Source organism: Engraulis encrasicolus, chromosome 19, assembly GCF_034702125.1.
Source record: "Engraulis encrasicolus isolate BLACKSEA-1 chromosome 19, IST_EnEncr_1.0, whole genome shotgun sequence".
NCBI classification, from domain to species: Eukaryota; Metazoa; Chordata; class Actinopteri; order Clupeiformes; family Engraulidae; genus Engraulis; species Engraulis encrasicolus.
This window is the reverse complement of record NC_085875.1, coordinates 2357418-2362417: the sequence shown is the minus strand read 5'-3', so window position 1 is coordinate 2362417 and position 5000 is coordinate 2357418.

Genomic DNA, 5000 nt, shown 5'->3' with positions numbered 1-5000 from the left:
TCCATGGTCAGTTCTCATTACGTAATAAAAAAAAAAGTTATCACAAAAAAAAACCTCCACGAAGGAAAGAAAAACACAAGGAAACAAGAAGCTTCCTCTAAACATTAGCAGCGGTGATAGACCGCTTGAAATCAATTAGGCTACAGGCAGCCTTGCATAGCCTATACACCTGGAGAAGGAAAAAAAACAACAAAGTTGTGCACTTTTATTTAAGCCCGTAATTGCTTTGTAAACAAACCCACCGCTTTGTTAGTTGGGATATTCGGGGCGGTAATCAGCAGCAGCAGCAGCAGCAGATGCCTGGGCTGAGCCGAGTGAATATGAGTCATTAGTCAAGCACCGCGCATCACATTGCCTGCTGCATGCTAGCATACACACACCGCTAATGAAGGGGACGCAGCCACACAGAGACGGCTTTACCGATAGGAAGACCAGGCATTTACCTAGGGCCCCTCCAGCAAAACTGCCTTGTGTATAGAGGCCCCCAACAGTTCGTGTGTAGTTCAGTCTATCTGTTGTTCAATTGTAGCTACACTGGATCTGAGTCATTAGTCAAGCACCGCCCATCACCTGCTGCATGCTAGCATACACACACCGCTAATGAAGGGGACGCAGCCACACCGATAGCAGACTACAGTAGGCAATTGCCTAGGGCCCCCTCAGCAAAACTGCCTCGTGTATACCTGTAGGGGCCCCAACAATCAGTGTGTAGTTCAGTCTATGTTCGGTTGTTGTTAAATTATAGTTACTGTATGATACAGTCTGTATCTGAAGTCTGCTCCATGCTAGCATACACCCACTGCTAATAAAGGAGATGCAGCCACACAGAGACGCCTTTACCGATAGGCAGGCTACAGTAGGCAATTGCCTAGAGCCCCCCAGCAAAACTGCCTCGTATAGGGGCCCCCAAACAGTCGGCGCGTAGTTCAGTCTATTTGTTGTTCAATTGTAGCTACAGTGGATCTGAAAAAAAAATCAGTTACATATTAGAGCAGTGTGGGACAAACAGCTGTGCGTGTTGGTGTATTGGGCAGGGGGGGGGGGCAGGGGGGGTAGCTTTAGAACTAGACTTAGAGCTGGGTTTACACCAATAGGAAGATAAGGCAAAACTTCCCAATGTGGGGGCCCCCAACAATCAGCCCCGCCAGTCAGCCCCGCCATGGTAAGTGACAGCAAAGACAACTCAAGAGGGGGGCCCTTTGTTCATATTTTGCCTAGGGCCCCCAAATGGGTAGAACCGCCACTGCTGCCAATCATGCTATTTAGCCACACACACTATTTAGCCACACACACCCATTTAGACAAACACTCTGAGTTCTCATAATTATTCCATAAAATGGTCTATGCACTGCCGGGTCTTGGGGCATAATGTTAGGTAAAGATTGAGGGTATTGTTTTTTATTGGTTGGTTTTTTTTTAATCATTTGTGTTAATTGTGATTTTATGCAGTTTGTGTTGTGTCAGCATAATAGCAATGTAAGAAATTGCATAACCTATTGAGGGAGAAAAAAAAAACACACAAAGCAAATAAAAAAACTTACTTTCAAATACTTTCAACCCCCACCGTTACGCACAGCATCTGAAATGTCATCTTGTCCACACCTCTCTTGGGTAAAGCTCTCTTCCAATCTGTCTCTATTTCAACACTCTCTATTACTGTACTGTATTAAGCATACATTATACATTGTTTTTATGCAGGGGTGGGGAACCTATGTCTCGAGGGCCGTTTACGGCCTTTGGGGCTGATTTATCCGGCCTGTTTTATCCGGCCCCCGATATAATTTCAATGTAATGCAGCTTCACATGAAATGTGACATATTTTGTAAGGGAATCTTAAGTTGTGATAGGCCACCGCTCATCTGTTTAGAAGGTGCAGGATTCAGTAGAAATTTCTGTATAAAAAGAAGACAATCTGCACAATTCAGGTCTATTTTTGTGCAAAGAAGCTTTACTTGACTTGCAAGCTTTGCAAGGGAATTTTAGAAATTACATTTATACAATTAATTAATATAATACAATTAAGTTATATTCAGAGGACCTAGAGAAGGTGGGGTCTGTTGTAAAGGTGGCCACCTTCAATATAGCCCAAAGGTGCAGGGGGAAATCCTAGTTGGTGTTCATAGTACAGACCTTTAAGGAATTTGATGTGACTCTTCAAATTAAAAGGTTCCCCACCCCTGTTTTAAATATTGAAAATATTGTGTAGTAGAAAATAGTTGTTATTTATTTTTTCCACATTCCAAGTTTACAAGTTTAGAAGTTTATTTATTTAACAAAGGGACAGCATATACTACCAGCATGCATATATTACAAAATGCTAAATATACAAGATTGTAGCCATGAGGCTAATTTCCATCTTTTGTCCCTTGACAGGTTTGATATTCCTTAAAAAATTCCATCATCGCTCTTCAAGTGATTTTCATGGCTTTGTTTCCTCCACTCTCTTCTCTTCTCCTGTTTCTCTTCTTTCATGCTGCATACTACACTCCTCCTCCATCCTCCATCTTCATGTCGGGGGGGGTTTCCATACTACACTCCTCCATCTTTCTTCATGTCGGGGGGGGTTTCCATACTACACTCCTCCTCCATCCTCCATCTTCATGTCGGGGGGGGTTTCCATACTACACTCCTCCTCCATCCTCCATCTTCATGTCGGGGGGGGTTTCCATACTACACTCCTCCATCTTTCATCAAGACTGGTGTTTTCCATACTACACTCCTCCATCTTTCTTCATGTCGGGGGGGGTTTCCATACTACACTCCTCCATCTTTCTTCATGTCTGGTGTTTTCCATACTACACTCCTCCATCTTTCTTCATGTCGGGGGGGGTTTCCATACTACACTCCTCCTCCTTCATCCTTCTTCATGTCGGGGGGGGGGGGGGGTTTCCATGCTACACTCCTCCATCCTCTTTCTTCATGTCGGGGGGGGGGGGGGGGGGGGGGGGTTCCATGCTACACTCCTCCATCCTCTTTCTTCATGTCGGGGGGGGGGGGGGGGTTTCCATGCTACACTCCTCCATCCTCTTTCTTCATGTCGGGGGGGGGGGGGGTTTCCATGCTACACTCCTCCATCATCCTCTTTCTTCATGTCGGGTGTTTTCCATACTACACTCCTCCTCCTTCATCCTTCTTCATGTCGGATGTTTTCCATGATCTACTTCCTTGGTTGCTTCCTTTATTTCCTCTCATGTGTTTTTCTCTCATCCGCTGCTGTTTACATCTGCACACACCTCCATCATCCCATCTCCTGCCACACCCACCCCATGTCAGCCCAGCCCAGCCCAGTCCCAGCCCCATACACCGCACCCACCACCACCTCTAGTCAACACCCCCCCCCCATATACCGCTCCCACCCCCAAACACTCCCACCCACCCCATGTCAGCCCAGCCCAACCCCAGCCCCGTACACCACTCACACCCTTGCTCCTACCCCTAGTTAACCCACCCCCTATATACCGCTCCCACCCCCACCTCTAGTAACTCCCCCCAGCCCCAACCCATACACCACTCGCTCTCCCACCGCACCCCACCCCATACACCCATACACCACTTGCTCGCCCACCCACCCAAATAAAAAATCCAACCCAGCCCCAGCCCCAAATACCGCTCCCACCGCCACCTAGTCAGCCCCCCCCAGCCCCAGCTCCATACAACCCTCCCACCCCCCCTCTAGTTAAACCCCCCCCCCCAGCCCCAGCCCCATACACCACACCCTCTAACCCTCTAGTTAACCCACCCCCATATACCGCTCCCACCCCCAATTCTAGTCAAATCCCTCACACCCAGCCTAGCTCCCACACCCACCCCACCGCAACCCATACACCACTCGCCCACCCACTCAAACCCAAACCCAGCCAAGCCCCATAAGCCACTACTACCCCTACCCAAACCCCCATCCTGCCAAAACCACACGCTCGCCCACCCACCCAGCCAACACCCATACGCCACTGTTACCACCACCACCACCACCACAACCACCACCACCCAAATCCAGCCCACCCCCACCACTCCCATCCCATCCCATCCCATCCCACTCCCTCCCCGCTCTGTGTAAGGTATTGAAATGGGTAATTTTTTAATTAAATACAATATTAATTACTGCGAGCATCATTAACGATATGTGAGATTTGACTAATTAGTGTAATAGTTTTGGAGTCACGCTCATTAAATATGAAAATTGCCGATCAGAGCCACAATCAATCTTGTGACGGACGGCGACGGACGAGGAAATGATTTTCGAGAGAGTGGAGACGAGAGGAGAGGAGAGCAGAGGAGAGCAGAGCGTTTTATATGACAATTATCGTCTACAACAAGCTGCCAACTGCAACAGCACTCGGACAAGAGGAGTCTGGAGAATACTACAGCCCTGAGCCCACCACATCCACATCATCCAGACAGACGCCTGCCCGGGAGGAGGACTGGAACCACTGGCAGGCCTGGACTGGGATGAGAAATCAGGACGGCAGTTTTTAATTTTAAAAAAAAAAATGTTTTTAGAATGTATTCGTTTTTATTTTTATAATAGGACAGTGAGAGACTGGACAGGAAACGAGTGGGGAGAGAGAGAGATAGGGAAGGTTTGGCAAATGAATCGAACGGTCGGAATCGAACCCGGGTCGTCGGTGTAGCCCTATCGTTAGAGCCACGGTAGGACTAGGCTGGGCATTTTTTAAGCCACAGGGCATTGAGGGAGGCAATGAATAAAGCCTTTGACAAAAATTATATTCATCAAATACAGTAAGAGCTGTTTTGACCATAACAGCCAAAATGCTTTATTAATTTCCGACTATCTCGACTATCTCGAAGACATGAGGACTGATACAACTGAGGGGGACGATCAGGCCAAAATCATCAACAGTCCACTGGGCAAATGCCCTGTATGCCTTATGGCCAATCCAGCCCTGGGAGCCAGTCTACTAGTGACGGTGTGCTGTGCTGCGCAGTGTGTCTAAACAGCCTCGCGACTCGTCTTCTTTCAAGTATAATCTGTCGTCCTT